General features: G+C 40.9%; 1 protein-coding gene and 1 long non-coding RNA gene across 15 annotated transcripts in view; one reads left to right on the forward strand and one right to left on the reverse strand.

Annotated features, from left to right (window-relative positions):
* Positions 1–15980, forward strand: part of LOC138755133 (arf-GAP with SH3 domain, ANK repeat and PH domain-containing protein 1-like) — a 479430-nt gene that overhangs the window by 163644 nt on the left and 299806 nt on the right. The window contains exon 1 of one of the 13 annotated variants that reach the window (XM_069920505.1): positions 15861–15919. The exons of the other annotated variants lie outside the window; for them this stretch is intronic. The gene's annotated coding sequence lies outside the window, so the exon portion shown is untranslated. Of the gene's footprint in view, positions 1–15860; positions 15920–15980 lie in introns of those variants that run through there. 13 annotated transcript variants of the gene reach the window in all.
* LOC138755135 (uncharacterized) lies at positions 1991–15910 on the reverse strand. Of its 2 annotated transcripts, none has more exons than XR_011352043.1 (3): positions 15392–15910; positions 13259–13353; positions 1991–2335 (listed from the first exon to the last, which is right to left on the reverse strand). It is a non-coding gene; the product is annotated as an uncharacterized lncRNA (long non-coding RNA). The 2 variants fall into 2 exon arrangements; XR_011352042.1 differs by having other exon boundaries at positions 13286–13353; positions 15392–15904.

Here is a 15980-nt window from a genome sequence, read left to right on the forward strand (position 1 = left end):
GGGATCTCTGTTGGAGCCATCAACTGATGCGGGGCTGAGGTGTCTGGAGTCCTCCTGTGAGTACTCCTATCACCTGTTGCATTCCGCTCGGGCACTCTTCTTGTTGTCCTCGGGGTGGAGAGGGACGCGACACACTCCCCTCCTCGAGGCTTGGACCTCCACAGGCCCCTTGCCCCCCAACAATCGATCAGGGACTGCGTCGCTTCTCCTCCGCAGGTCGGTCTCACCTCCCACTGCTCTCCTGGGTGAGCTTCGACTGCACTCGGGAAATCACGCCTCTGTCGCCGGGACCTCCTGGGCTTCGGGCCTGGAGTCGGAGTTTCCATCTTGGGCTCCACGAGGCGGGCTGGATTGGGTGCTGTCCTTGCTGGCTGCCTTTGCCTGGCTGGTGTTTTTTCTTTCCCATTATTTCCACATAGGGATCTTTATTTGCCTGTTTTTATTATTTTTGACACATTCTTTTTTTTAAACTGTTTTTGAATCTCCTGGCTTGGGAACTCTAGGAATCGATGTCCTGCTGCTCCCTCCTCATCACGAACATGGATTAAATAACTGATCATTGTTGCTGTTCCCACAACACACCTGTGATGATTTCAGATTTATTGTCAGAGTACATACATGACATCACATACAATCCTAAGATTCTTTTTTCTGTGGGCAACACTGAATTACCACTTATTGGTAGTGCTGTACACAGTGTATACATGTAAACAAATAAAGAACTGTCAACAGATAATGAATGGAAACTGTGCAATAGAGAGATTTTTAAAAAATCAATAAAGTGCTCAAGTAGAGTCCTTAAATGAGTTGAGTTTGTCATTGAGGAGTTTGATGGTGGAGGGGGAGCAGCTGTTCCTGAACCTGGTGGTGCTTGCTTTTGTGGCACCGACACCTCTTTCCTGATGGCAGCAGCGAGAACAGAGCATGTGCTGAGTGGTGTGGATCCTTGATGTTGCTCTCCAATAGCAGCATTCCCTGTAGATGTTCCTGATAATGGGGAGGATTTTGTCTGATTTCCTGGGCTGTGTCCACTACCTTTTGGAGGGCTTTGTGCTTGAAAATAAAATAAAAGAATGAGGTTTCTGGAGAAAATACTTATCGAGATAAACAAAACAAATGCCTTTTTTTTCTAATCATGAAAATTAATCTTTTATTGGCCTAATAAAATATTGACCATCTTCCACTCAACATTTTTATTCAGGCAAAGCCGCTCATTGTAAATGAGGTGGATAGTGAAAGGTTCTTTGGCTGCAATCAGAGATACTGTACATTATAGTCAGCTGGTATGATTTGCATTTGTAACAAAAGGCACTATCACTTTGAGGTGCTGAAATAATGCCTTGGAGAAACTAATACTGCTCATTATACATGTATGTCATTGGAAGCATTCACGGAATTTTGGTGCTCCATTTTTATTTTCATGTATACTACATTCTAAATGTAGTATTATGTGACAATAATGGAACCTTTACCTTTACCCTTATATATCATGACACGTTAAATTGTAAGAAATAAAATATAATGTTAAAGGCAGCTGCAAATACTGCTGGAGCTTTTTAGGTCAAGTATTTCCCCTTGGGAAGCTCCTGATAGATCAGAAATTCTGTGTCCCTATAAATTTTTTATGTTACTGCCATAAAAATTGTCTTATTTCTTTTAACATTTATTAAAGGTTTCCCATTTTGCATAAATCATATTGGCAGTGTTTGAAAGCTTGTCCAGCTTTCTTATAAACCTTTGGAACTAAAACAAACTTGCAATAATTCACCACCAAAACAAAAGCTTGTTTTGCTTAGATATCATTTGTCAAAGATACAGTTTTTTGGCATTTTCATGTGAGTAAATTTTTATAAACCACTCAACTTTATTTTTCAAAATTTTAATTAACATTGAAATTTCACATCCAAAAATACAGAGTACATACAGATGGATACATGTTAAAATTCAAAAGGATACATTACACTTAAAACATATAACATTCAAGGCATCCCACATTTTAATCAAACAGATTACATTGTATTGATATTATATTATTTTAAATATAAAAAAAAGAAAATCTAAACCCACTATCAAGAAAGAAGCTGTTTAGCCAAGAAGAAAAGATAGAATTCTTATCAGAATGATAAATTACCTCATTGGTCAACAGTTCTACCTTCATAACAAATCAAAGATTATAAAAGTAATTCAAAAAAAGTCCCCACAGTGTTTGAAAATTTACATTCAAATCAGAAATTGAGCATCTAATCTTCTCTAAATTTAAACATGAATGACATCACGTAGCCTTTGAGCATGAATAGGTGGGGTAACGACCCTCCATCTGAGCAATAAGGCCCACCTAGCCAAAAGAGAAATAAAAGCTAATACATGTAGCTCAGATGTCGTTAAAAATATGTCACTCTCTCCAACAATACCAAATAAAACAGTTAAGGAATTTAGTTTAAAATGAACTTCAAATAATGTAGACAAAGTTTGAAATACTTTGTTCCAATATTTCTCAAGATTCTGACATGTCCAGAACATATCAATTAATGAAGCATCTCCATTGTTGCAACAAGGAAATCACTCATTACTAAGGCTTCTTTTTTTTCTATTTTTCAGAGTTCAAAATTTTTATTAACATTGAAATTTACATTTTCCTGACTGGAAAATTAAGGAGTTTTGCATATTGTTGGAGAAAAATTTTGCTTTACAATTTTTAGATACCAATTCAGGTGTAATGTAAAAGTATGAAAGTATTTTCCAGAAAGTCGTGGGTATATTATTCAGATACTCTGGATTTCAATAATATAATTCTAGTGCAGAATTGCATGGAAAAACAACTCACAAAATTAATGATTGTAGCATCTGCTAATGGCAGCACAACTGAAATGAGAGACGTCCACACAGCACGAGGTGAACCGGTAACTGAACTTTATTTTGAATTACTCGGGCTGCTCAACGAGACTGCTCACTTCCTGTGAGGGGCATGCTGGCCTTAGGAAGTGACGTCAGCATGTCGGGGCATCACTCCCCGTTCCACGGAACATGGAAATGGTGCTGTCCCCTGAGCAACATGTGTCGCCAACCACGGGCTTCTCCTCGGAAGGGATGGGGGGCCCGCGCCATCTTGTGTCGGACGACTGGGGCAGTGATTCGGCCTGTCTAACTGCGCGGTTGCTCAGGCTGCTACACCACCCCCCCCCTTAGAATCGTTTCCACCCTTTAAGCAAGTTACTATACTGTCTTTGGGTGGGTAGCCTCTGCGTCTGACATGGGAATCCGGGGTGGGCTGGCCTGAGTCCAGATGCACTGCCTTGAGGCCGTCAGTGCCGCCCACCAATGTCCAAGGTGAAAACGACACCGTCGTGCTGCACACCTTGAATGGGCCTTCGTAGGGGCATTATAGGGGTGTCCCTTGCTGTCTTCTTGGAACAAAAACAAATTTGGGCGACTACAGGTTTGCCAGGATTTGGAGAGCCGTGACAGGAAGGTGGTGGAGGTTTCTGTTTACCTGTTTATTTCGTTAAGTGCTGGAGGACATCTAGAGCATTGGGTTGTGGGCTGGGAGGGTTGGTGAATGTCCCTTGGGATGGTAAGCATGGAGTCGTACACCATCTCGGCTGACGATGCTGACAGGTCTTCTTTTGGTGTTATGTGAATTTCTAACAGCATCCATGGGAATTCATCCATCCAATTTGGGCCTTGTTGTCGAGCTTTCAGGGCTGCTTTCAGGTGGCATTGGAAACGTTTGACGGGGCTGTTTGCTTGAGGATGGTAGGCCATGGTGTGGTGTAACTGGCTGCCACAGAACTTGGCTAGGTTGGCCCACAGCGAGGACGTGAACTAGGCCCCTCGGTCCGAGGTGATGTGGGTTGAGGCTCCAAAGCGTGCGGCCCAAGTGGACAAGAAGGCTCTGGCGTAAGTCTCTGTGTCACATGTGGGCAGGGGTATCGCTTCCGGCCAATGTGTAAAATGTCAATTACTGTGAATAAATACCACATACCTTGGCTCACAGGGAGCAGGCCAACAATGTTGATGTGCACATGGTCAAAACGGCGCTGTACCGGGTCGAAGCTCTGGAGCGGGGCCTTGGTGTGTCTGTGCACTTTAATGAGTTGGCAGTCCAAACACGTCCACAGGGTTACATCGTGGTGGAGGCCGTGCCACACAAATTTGTCAGACAGTAGGCGGATTTTGGACCTTATGGAAGGATGTGACAGATAGAGTATTTCAAGAGGAAGTCAGGGAAACCCGACACAGACCTCATCGAGGGCTCAGTAGTGGAGAGGGTCAAGAACTTCAAATTCCTGGGTGTTCTCTGAAGATCTGTCTTGGAGCCTCCACGTTGAAGCAATCACAAAGGAGGCTCACCAGCGGCTATATTTTGTGAGGTGTCTGAGGAGATTTGGTATGTCACTGAAGAATCTGGTAAACATCTGCAGGTGTACCATGAAGAGCATTCTGGCTGGTGGCATCACTGCCTGGTATGGAGGCACCAACTCTCAAGACAAGAATAAACTCCAGAAGGTTGTTAATTTGGCCTGCGACATCACAGGCACCAGACTTCACTCCATCGAGGACATCTACGTGAGACGGTGTCTTAAAAAAGCAGCCTCTATTCCTCAAAAATGCCCACCACCAGGCCATGCCCTCTTCACTCTGCTATCATCAGGGGGAAAAGTACAGGAGCCTAGTCAATCACTCAACGGCACAAGGACAGCTTCTTCCCCGCTGCCAGCAGATTCCTGAATAATCAATGAACCAAAGACACTGCCTTATTTTACATGCACAATTATTGCTATTTTTTATAGTAATATTGTAAAATTGTTATAATATGAACATTTGCTCTATGGCGCTGCTGCGAAACACCGAACTTCATGACAATGAATTCTGATCATCATTCATTTATTTTATACATTGCTCGATAGTCAATTGAAGAGAAGTTAGACACTAATATATTCCTTCTAGATACTCTTTCTCAGACACTGAAGGATGCTGCATTGAAAATGTTTTTTGCCATATTGACAAGGATGGTAATAAATATGAAAAATGGACCCTTAAATTGCAATTATTTCCCCTTTGTAGAACTAAAGCATTAGAAATAAAAACCTGAGAAATCAAATAGGAAAAAGGTGCAATTAAAGCATCAGATAAAAATATTGAAAAGAAGCAAGTGGAAATGTGATGGAGTCACAAAGAGACTCCCTAACTAAGAATGCTGTGTCAAAATCCACATTGACCATATGGGAAATGGAAACCAACAGAGAATAAAAGCAGAGGTGAGAAACAGAAATAAAGATAGAAAGACTCCTCAAGTTATACTATCATAAAATCCTGCAGCACAGAAACAGGAGTACAATGTCCATGCTGACCTTTTATGTCCATTTACATGAATCTCTTTTGCCTGCATTAAAGTTAACAGATTCAGATCTGTGACCTTTCACAATAACTATGTTATGAAAGGTTATCATCTCCAAACATCCATATGCTTCTCACCACAATTGTGTTCCTAATCTAGTGAATATTTCCTATGTAGTGTGTTATTTTTATTAGATATTCACTGGTAGAGGGTTGTTTTGCTTTTCAACTCTGAGGACCAGAACTGAGACAGAGGGACAGGAGAATGAAGTATTTGTTCAAGACCAGGAAGTAGATATGACAGTGTGAAAAACAAGACCCGGAAATATGGAGTGCAATGGGGAAAGATGCCCACATTGAAAAAATCCCAAATGTTCTGCATCAAAGAACAGAGGAGTCATCTGGTTGGACGATCAGCTTGTTCCAGAGTAAAAAAAAAGAAAAGGAGGAAAAGGTAAAATAAAGAGAAGGAATTGAAATTTAGTATTTTTAAAAATTTTATGCAGGGTAGAAGCCGATCCAACCATTTACATCCTTGTCGCCCAATCACATACAAATTAACCAACAACCCCAGTATGTTTTGGAGGGTGGGAGGAAATGAAACACCTGGGGAAGACCCTTGCAGATGTGGGGAGAATGTACGGACAATGCTGGATTCGAACCCGGGTCACTGTCACAGTAAAAGGGGGTTCCGCTAACGGCTATGCTAACCATGCCAAAAATGGTTAAAAGAAACAAGGAGAAGGAGAATTAGGAAAGGCGAGGACATAAGTGATTTAATAAAACAAATTACATGAGCTAGATATGCAGCACAGTTGGCGTAGCAGTTAGCGCAAACCCTTTACAGCGCCAGCGATTGGGACCAGATCTGGGTTAGAATCCCACGCTGTCTGTCAGGAGTTTATACGTTCTCCTCGTGTCTGCACAGGTTTTCTCCAGGGGCTCTGGTTTCTTCCCATCCTTCAAAAATGTACTGGGGTGTAGGTTAATGGGCTGTAAATTGGGTGGCATTGACACAAAGGATCAAGTTGGTTTGTTACAGTGCTGTATGTCTAAATTTAAAAAAAAATTAAAATTTAAAAGATAGGTGGGTCTGAGCATTAAAAATATTGAGAAATACTAAATCAGACACCATTTTTTAAATTTATGAATTGGAAATGGCTTCAATACACCTTGAAGTAAGGTCTCAGAGAAATGGGCAGGTAATTTTCCATAATTTTACACAAAGAACAATGTCATTCAGCCCATTTATGCTGGCTGTAAGAGGAGTTATATTAATTCCATTCCCACTTATTTGCCTGTAGCAGTAAATGGCAGGACTCTAAGGAGCACTGATGTACTGAGAGATCTTGGGTTGCAAGTCCATAGCTCCCTGAAAATGGCAACACAATTGGATAGAGTGTTTAAAAAAAAGATGTACCACAATTTGTCTTTATTGTTTAGGGTATTGATTATAAAAATTCAAATGTATTGTTGCAGCTACAGTAATAAACGTCACAGGCCACATTTGCTTATTGTATGCAATTCTTGTAGCCCTGTTGTACAGTAGGAACGATATGGAGGCTTTGGAGAGGGTGCAACATAGGTTCACCAGAATGTTGCCTGAATCGGAAAGTATTAACTACAAAGAGAGGCTGGACACACTTGGATTGTTTTCTCTGGAGAGTAGGAGGCTGATGGGTGACCTGACAGAAGATTATAAAATTATGAGAGGCTCCAAATGGGTAGATAGTAATATTCGAGAGTGGAAATACAGATGAATTTAAGGAGAGAGGGAGAAAGTTTAAAGTGGATGTCCAAGGGAAGTATTTTATTACACAAAGTGGTTGATGCCTGGAACATGCTACCAGAGGAATGGTGGAAACAGCTTCAATAAAAACATTTAAGAAGCATTTATACAGGCACATGAACAGACAGAGAATGGAGGAATGTTGTTTACATTTGGATCATGTTTGGCAGACATTGTGAGCTGAAGAGCATGTTCCCAGTGCTGTGTTATTGTTTAATTCCTCTCCATCAACTTCAGCCTACTTCTCCCACCCACTACCATCATGAGGGGCAATTTACTGTGGCAAATTACTCCAACATCCAATTGACAATTAGGATGTGGATAGATACCACCATGTTTGGGGAACATGAAGATTCCACATAGTCCCCACATGATATCAGAGTTAAATGGAATAATGAGATAGCTGCACTTTCTGCAGTGACATTTGTCATCCCATCATTCCTTCTTAGATGATTGCTTCATGATGAAGGGAGGTAACATATTTAAACCACCTACAATTTCTAGTCTGATGGTAAATGTTAAATGTGAAAGCATACCTGACAACTCTCTGAATCAGATTAAGATAAAGTTCACTCCATAATGTTTGGGACACAGACATGTTTTTTTTTCATTTATTTGCCCCTGTGCTCCACAGTTTTAAATTTGTAATCAAACAATTCACATGTGATTGAAGTGGACATTCCAGATTTTATTAAAAGTTATTTGCATACATTTTGGTTTGACCATATAGAAATTACAACACTTTTTATACATTGTCCCCCCATTTCAGGGCACCATAATATTTGGGACATATGGTTTCACAGGTGTTTGTGAGTACTGAGGTATGTTGAATTGTTTCATTGGTGCAGGTATAAGAGAGCTTGGCTTGCTTAAAAACTTTTGATCAACTTTGGAGTCATCATTTTTCAACATGAGAACCAGAGTTAGAACCATAGAACACTACAGCACAGAAAACAGACCCTTCGGCCCTTCTAGTCTGCGCTGAAACATCATTCCGTTTGTCCCTCTAACCTGCACCTATTCCATAACCCTCCAAACCTCTCCCCTGTATCTATCCAATTTATTCTTAAAATTTAAGAGTGATCCCAACGTCAAATGGCAGTTCATTCCAGACTCCCATAACTCTGAGTGAAGAAGTTCCCCCTAATGTTCCCCCAAACCTTTCCCTTTTCACCCTAAAGCCATCACCTCTCTAATTTATTTATCTCTCCTAATCTAAGTGGAAAGAGCCTACTCGCATTTATTCTGTATGGACCCCTCATAATTTTGTAAATCTCTATCAAATCTCCTCCCATTCTCCATACTCCAAGGAATAAAGCCCTAATCGGTTTAATATTTCCCTGTAGCTCAAATCCTGAAGACCTGGCAACATCCTAGTTAATCTTCTCTGCACTCTTTCAATCTTACTGTTATCCTTCCTGTAGTTAGGCATCCAGAACTGTACACAATACTCCAAATTTGGCCTCACCAATGTCTTATACAATCTCTCCATAACATCCCAACTTCTATATCTGATACTTTGATTTATGAAGGCCAGGATGCCAAAAACCTTCTTTAAAATCATGTCTACCTGTGACGCCACTTTCAGGGAATTATGTATCTGTATTCCCAGATCCCTTTGTTCCTCTGTATTCTTCAGCGACCTACCATTTACTGTGTATGTCCAATCTTGGTTTGTCCTTCCAAAATGCCACACCATACCTTTGTCTATATTAAATTCCATCTCCCATTTTCTGGCCAATTTTTCCAATTGGTCTAGATCCCTCTGCAAGCTTTGAAATCCTCCTCACTGTCCACAATGCCTCCAATCTTGGTGTCACTGGCAAACTTGCTTTCCCAATTTATTGCGCCAATGAAATTCAAAGAAGCCATTATGAGGTTGAAAAATGAGAATAAAACAGTAAGAGACATCACCCAAATCTTAGGACAGAAGAATTCTCATTGTAGACAATAGACAATAGGAGCTGGAGTAGGCCCTTCGAGCCAGCACCGCCATTTTACAGATCATGGCTGATCACTACCATCAGTACCCTTTCCATCCTTATCCCCATAACCCTTAACTCCTTTGCCCACTATTATAATAAACAAAAATTCCCAAACACCTGTACAACAGATCAGAAACACTCTCCAGGACGCAGGTGTGGATGTGTCAATGACTGCAGAAGACATTAAGACAGAAATAAAAAGACTGAACTGCAAGATGCAAACCACTAGTTAGGCACAGAAACAGGATGGCCAGATTATAGTTTGCCAAGAAATGTTTAAAAGAGCCTGCAGAATTCTGGAAAAAGGTCTTGGGAAAGATGAGACCAAGATTAATCTGTATCAGAGTGATGACAAAAGCAAAGTGTGGAGGGTGAAGGAACTACCCAAAATCCAGAGTATGCCACCTCATCTGTGAAACATGGTGGGGTTGTTATGCCCTGGGCATGTATGGCTGCCACAGGTATTGGCGCACATATCTTCATCGATGATGATTTGCAAAATGAATTCTATAGAAACATCTTATCTGCTCAGGTTCAAGCAAATGCCTCCAAACGCTTGGACGATGCTTCATCCTTCAGCAAGACAATGATCCCAAGCATACTGCTAAAACAACAATGGAGTTTTTCAAAGCTAAAAACTGGAAAATTCTTGAATGGCCAAGTCAGTCACCTGATCCAAATCCAATTGAGCATGCCTTCCACGTGCTGAAGATTGAATTTCAAGGGACAAGCCCCTGAAACAAGCAGATGCTGAAGATGGCTGCAGTAAAGGCCTTGCAGAGCATCCCCAGAAAGGATACTCAGCACCTGGTGATGTCTATAAATCACAGTCTTCATGCAGTCATTTAATATACTTTGTCCCAAATATTATGAAATATTTGCTCTGAAATGAGGGGACTATGTCTAAACAGTGCTATAATTTCTCTATGTCAAATCAAAATGTATAATAACCTTTAATCTTTAATAAAATTTGGAATGTGCACTTTAATCACATGTGAATTGTTTCATTACAAATTTAAATCTGTGGAGCACAGGGGCAAATATTGGAAAAAAGTGTATGGAGGGCACTGTCTTTAAAAAAAAATCATGGTTCTAGGGACTTGGTGATGAATTTCACATTGCTAGAGGTGGAAAGATTCAGAGCCTCAGAGTTGTAAAACTACAGATGTACGTGTGTTCAGGCAGAACTTGCAGTTTTCATTATGGATTTTCTGGATGATCAGATTGGGAAAAGAAAACCAAAAAGAACAACCCATCCACAACTGAGGGAAATGGAACTCTCTCTGCATGGCTTCTGATGTTAACTTTTAGTTATCAAAAGCTTTAGCCAAATATTTCAAGAACAGCTGTAGTAGTTTTAAACCACAGGCAAAGAATAAGAAGAGAGCAGAAGACCCATGCCACTTTGAAGGCTAACTTGTGTAATTTTAGTGGTCTTTGGCTTGGCTTCGCGGACGAAGATTTATGGAGGGGGTAAAAAGTCCACGTCAGCTGCAGGCTCGTTTGTGGCTGACCAGTCCGATGCGGGACAGGCAGACACGATTGCAGCGGTTGCAAGGGAAAATTGGTTGGTTGGGGTTGGGTGTTGGGTTTTTCCTCCTTTGCCTTTTGTCAGTGAGGTGGGCTCTGCGGTCTTCTTCAAAGGAGGCTGCTGCCCGCCAAACTGTGAGGCGCCAAGATGCACGGTTTGAGGCGTTATCAGCCCACTGGCGGTGGTCAATGTGGCAGGCACCAAGAGATTTCTTTAGGCAGTCCTTGTACCTTTTCTTTGGTGCACCTCTGTCACGGTGGCCAGTGGAGAGCTCGCCATATAATACGATCTTGGGAAGGCGATGGTCCTCCATTCTGGAGACGTGACCCATCCAGCGCAGCTGGATCTTCAGCAGCGTGCACGCATTAAGACACATCTTGCTGCACTGTCCCCAGTTAATGTCCGTCCAGTAGGTCCAGCGGTAAGGACCAGTTTCAATGAATTCAAGATGTCAATGGCCAATGTTATTATTGCAAATGCATGTCAGAAATAACAGAAATACTATCTACTTATAGATTGGGAATGTTTGTTACCCTTGGTTTTGAACAGATGGAATGAACATACTTGAATGGATATCTGAATTAGTATGGTCTTTCAAAGTATTCATAACTTGGGGTAAAAAGACTACTGGAACATTGGGCTAAATCTGTTGCTGAAAATGCATTTCAGAAAATTCTGGATGACTTTAAATCCTAAAACTGAGAATTGTGAGAAAAAAAAACTTAGCTTGCTTGTTGATGCAAGTTTGAAAACATTATTTCAGTACAAAGGATTTTGAAAAACTGAATAGACATCCATCTTCTGCATCACTTAAGTTCATAATTTACTAAATTATTGTGGACCCCAGAGGTAGATTTGGTGAATTGTAACATAAATTCTCAGCACTGTTTATGAATGGTTCACTCAGAGGCTTTGGAGAGGGTTCAGTGAAGATTTACTAGAATGATTCCAGAAATGAAAGGGTTAAGCATTTGTTGGAGTACAGAAGGATGGTGGGGGGACACCTCATAGAGCCATTTCAAATGCTGAAAGGCCTGGGGACAGAGTAAATGTGGTAGGAGTCTCCTGTGATAGAAGATTCGAAGACAAGAGGGTACAGTTGGCAGGGCGACACAGTTGGCATAGCAGTTAGCACAACGCCTTTACAGCGCCAGCGATTGGGACTGAAGTTTGAATCCCATGGAGTTGGTACATTCTCCCCACGACTGCGTGGGTTTTCCTCTAGGGGTCCGATTTCCTCCCACCATTCAAAACGTACCGGAAGGTGTAGGATAATTGGATGTAAATTGGGCGGCATGGACTACTCATGGGCTGAAATGGCCTGTTACAGTGCTGTGCTGTATGTCTAACTTAAAATATATATAATATATATATATATATATTCTAGTAACTTCAGGATAAATGGGCAAAATATAAAACAGAGATGCAGAAAAATTTCTTTAGAAGGTCATGAGTCTGTGGAACGTCGGTACAGGCAGCTATGGAAATGAGGTCGGTTGGTGTATTTAAAGCATATATTGATAGGTAATTGATTAGTCAGGTCACCAAGGATTATAGGAAAAAGATCGGGGAGTGGAGCTGAGTGGGAAGATGGTTCAGCACATGATTAGAATGGTGGAGCAGGCTTGATGCGCCAACTTCAGCTTCTATATCCTGTGACAATACAGAATGTGATTGTCACTGTGATGGCAGTGTTGGTGCAACCTATTGGATTGGCTTCTGATGACAAAGTTGCCTGCTGTTTCTTTCAGCAGTCCAAAAGTGCCCTTTCATGCATGCTTGTGTGAGGTAAACTCAACAGGGAAGCTTGCAAGATACTGGAACAATTTGCAAGCAACCTGATAGTTGTCCAACTATCTGATTAGCAAGTGGAATGGCCTTCTCATAAACTTTGCCCTTGAGACATAATGGGTCAAGGGCCACTGCAGTTCCAGTTCTTCAACTGACACAGACCATTTCCTCTGTCAGCGTTGTGTGCCTATTGAATGAGGCAAGAAGAGGAGAAGATGGAGGCAGGGAATGATGGGGATAGAAAGGAAATGAACATTTTGAAGCAGGAGGGAGGAAAAGGGTATATCTGAGGATGGGGTAAAGAGCAAGGGCAGGGAGAAGGAATATATTGTTTACCTACTCACAACTTACACCTCTTGATTGTTTTTGATCTTTCTCATCTGTTCAAGTCAGTACAATACTCACAGTCACTTTCTCTGAATGATTAATATACAATGCAAAAAGCTGGTCTTAGCTATTCATCGATCCCTGTCGTACCCCACTGGTTAAAATCTGCTATCCTGAAATTGATAGTTATTTCCTCTCTAACTTTTCTGTCAATTCACTAATCTTTGATTTATTGATTAAAAAACTAACAGCCTCAAACCATGACATTGTACAGTAACATTTTACAAACTATCTTTACAACTGCCTTTTGGACATCTATATAGACCTTACCTGGTAATTCTTCTTTGTATATCCTGTTAATTATATCCTCAAAGGATTCTACTAAATTTGCCAAACACTCCTTACTGCCATTGAAACCACCTTGACTCTGCTTAATCATGTTATAATTTTTTTCAGTATCTTGTTACCACTTCCTCAGTTATGGATTGCAGCATTTACCTAATGATAGATGTTCATCTAACGCACCTGCAGTTTCCTGTTTTCTCTCTCTCTCTCTCCATTCTTGTTGCATTTCCAACCCACTGAAGCTTTTCCTGAAAGTAAGGATCATTGAAAGATCACAAATGATGCATCAGTAATCCCTTCAGCCACATCCTTCAGAAACCAAAATTTAGGCTGGAGGAGCGTAGAGTAACTGTGAACCTTAAGTTCCATTAATTAACCCACTACCTTTTCCAAAGGATTATTTAATTATTTTAAATTCATCTTCCTTTTGTGTTCTGATTTCCAATTAGTCTTGTTATATTTCTGTGTCCTCTACTGTGAAATTAAAAAAAAAACATCACTGTTATTTTGCAATTTTTTTTTACCTTATTTTCTATCCCTTAGTGTCGATGGTACTAACAGTAATTTTTCTCTCTCCCATTTTATAGGTTCTGAAAATTTATTTTCACGTTCTTTTTCAGCTTATTCTTATATTTTATTTTCTCTTATTTTTTTTTAAGTAACCTTTGCTAGTCAATACAATTTTCTCATTCCTCAGTTCAATTACTATTCTTTCAACTTGATAACATCCCAAATCTGTATTGTAAGCCACAGCCAGCTCCTGTTTCCAACTGAATTCTGATTTCTCCCTGGTTATATCTCTGCTCTAATTTTTGAATTATTTCCTTACATCTTAATGACCTTATTACCTTTTAATAGGGATAGAAAATAAAAAGGGGCATGGATAATGAACATGAATTTATTGTCATATACATTCTACACTTAAATTCTTACTTGCTGTGGCTGAACAGGTACTTTGAAAAAATGACAAACAATTAAAAAACATTAATAGAACACTTAATGGAATTAAAAAGATAATAATACAAAGTAAAGATGGATAATATTCAATTATTCTTGTGCAATAAAAGTAATTCAGCAATAGTCCAGACAACCCTTTTGTGGTGTTGGAGTTGTCCCTGAATAGTGCAACAACGAGCCTGATAGCTGTTAGAAACTGTTCTTTAACCCAGAGGTGCTGGTTTTAGGCTTCTGTACTCTCTTTCCAAAGGTTGCAGTAAGAACAGATTATGATGAGAATGTGAATGTAAAAATCATTTTCCTCAACAAGGGTGCATAGATCTTAGGAAGAGGGGAAAGATTTAGAGGGGACCTCATGAGCAATCTTATCACTCAAAGAATGATATGTATGGAATGAGTTGCCAGAGGAAGTAGTAGAGGCAGGTACAATTATAAGTTTTAAAAGACATGTAGCCAGGTACAGATACGAAAGATTTAAAGGGATATGGGCCAAATGTATGCAAATAGGGCTATCTGAGGTGGACATCTTGGTTGATATGGACAAATGGGACTGAAGGGACTGATTCCATGCTGCATAACTATATTTCAATTCACTTTTATCCAGAAACACCTATTACTTTTATTTAAATTTGGTTGTGGACCAAAGCTCATTATTCTCAAACTGAATGAGAACGCCCATCCTGTTATGATAACTTGGACCTTTCACAAAATCACTCGTTACTTGCATCTAAATCCAAAAGAGGCTTTTCCTTGGTTTGGAGGATGACAATGTTCTACAAAACTCAACCTGCTAATATAATTTGTTCAATTTATGTGAAGATAAAAGTTATTGATGATGATCCTATTATAGAAGTTCCTGCTATATATTCATACTCTGCACATTACATGTCGACACTTCCACATGCCTTTTTTCGTAAGAACACATGAAACAGGAGCTAGATGTGGTTATTCAGATCATTCAAGCCCCCAACATCACTTTTTTTCCGCCTAAGTTCTTCCCTACCCTTGACTCCCTTTAGTTTGAGCCTTCACCTTGAATGCATTTAATAACACAAAATGCTGTCCCCTCCCTACTTTCTCCACCTATCATCTCCTGCCTTTGCCTCCCCTTGTTCAGATACCTGCTGGCATTTGCTCATACTCTGATGAAGGGCTCAAGCCCGAAATGTTGGTTATGCATCTGCTGTGGCCTTGGCTACATAAAACGACCTGTTTGACTTGCGGAGTTTCTCCAGCATTTTGTGTTTAGGGATTACTTAAAGTGGTATGTGAGTGGAAAGAAAAAAGTTTGAAAACCACTGATTTAAACGTATTGTGGTGCATTCTTACCCTTGTGTATCACACTCTTGGGTTTTATCATTTGGCCTTTCTGTTTAAACTTTCCACATCTCTGAGCCTTCGTTGCCATTACTTGGATTAATAATCGCTTCAAAGATGACTCGGGATGCTGGTTTCAGCACCTTTCCCCTTAGAGAGTGACTTCCTCCTCGCCCAGCAGTGACGCTGGTGCCCCCCAAAACATCGAAGTCCCTTTTATTTCTCCCTTTCCTCACTCTTTAAACCACATAATTGGAACCTCTGCCAATTTCAGGCCACAATCCAGACGTTAGATTGCCTTGGTGATTCCTGGCCCCGGTCCTGAGAAGAGCCAGAAGTTTCTTTCAGGCCCAGCTGCACCACTCAGGTCCTGGGCAGACGAGACTTGCCTCAGCAAACAAAAGAAACGGAGGTGGGGTGAGCGCGGGGCTGGACGCGTGCGCAGTGCGCTTCCTCGGCTTTATCGATCAAAAAAAAGTGGGCACGTGACCGGCTGCGCTCGGGTCCGCCGCGAGCCGGCTGCTGAGGAGGAGAGTGGAAGTGAGTGCTACGGCCAACCGCCGGCTTGAGCGCGAGTGCGGCGAGGCCGGCGGTGCGATGG

This window comes from Narcine bancroftii, chromosome 2, assembly GCF_036971445.1.
Source record: "Narcine bancroftii isolate sNarBan1 chromosome 2, sNarBan1.hap1, whole genome shotgun sequence".
NCBI classification, from domain to species: Eukaryota; Metazoa; Chordata; class Chondrichthyes; order Torpediniformes; family Narcinidae; genus Narcine; species Narcine bancroftii.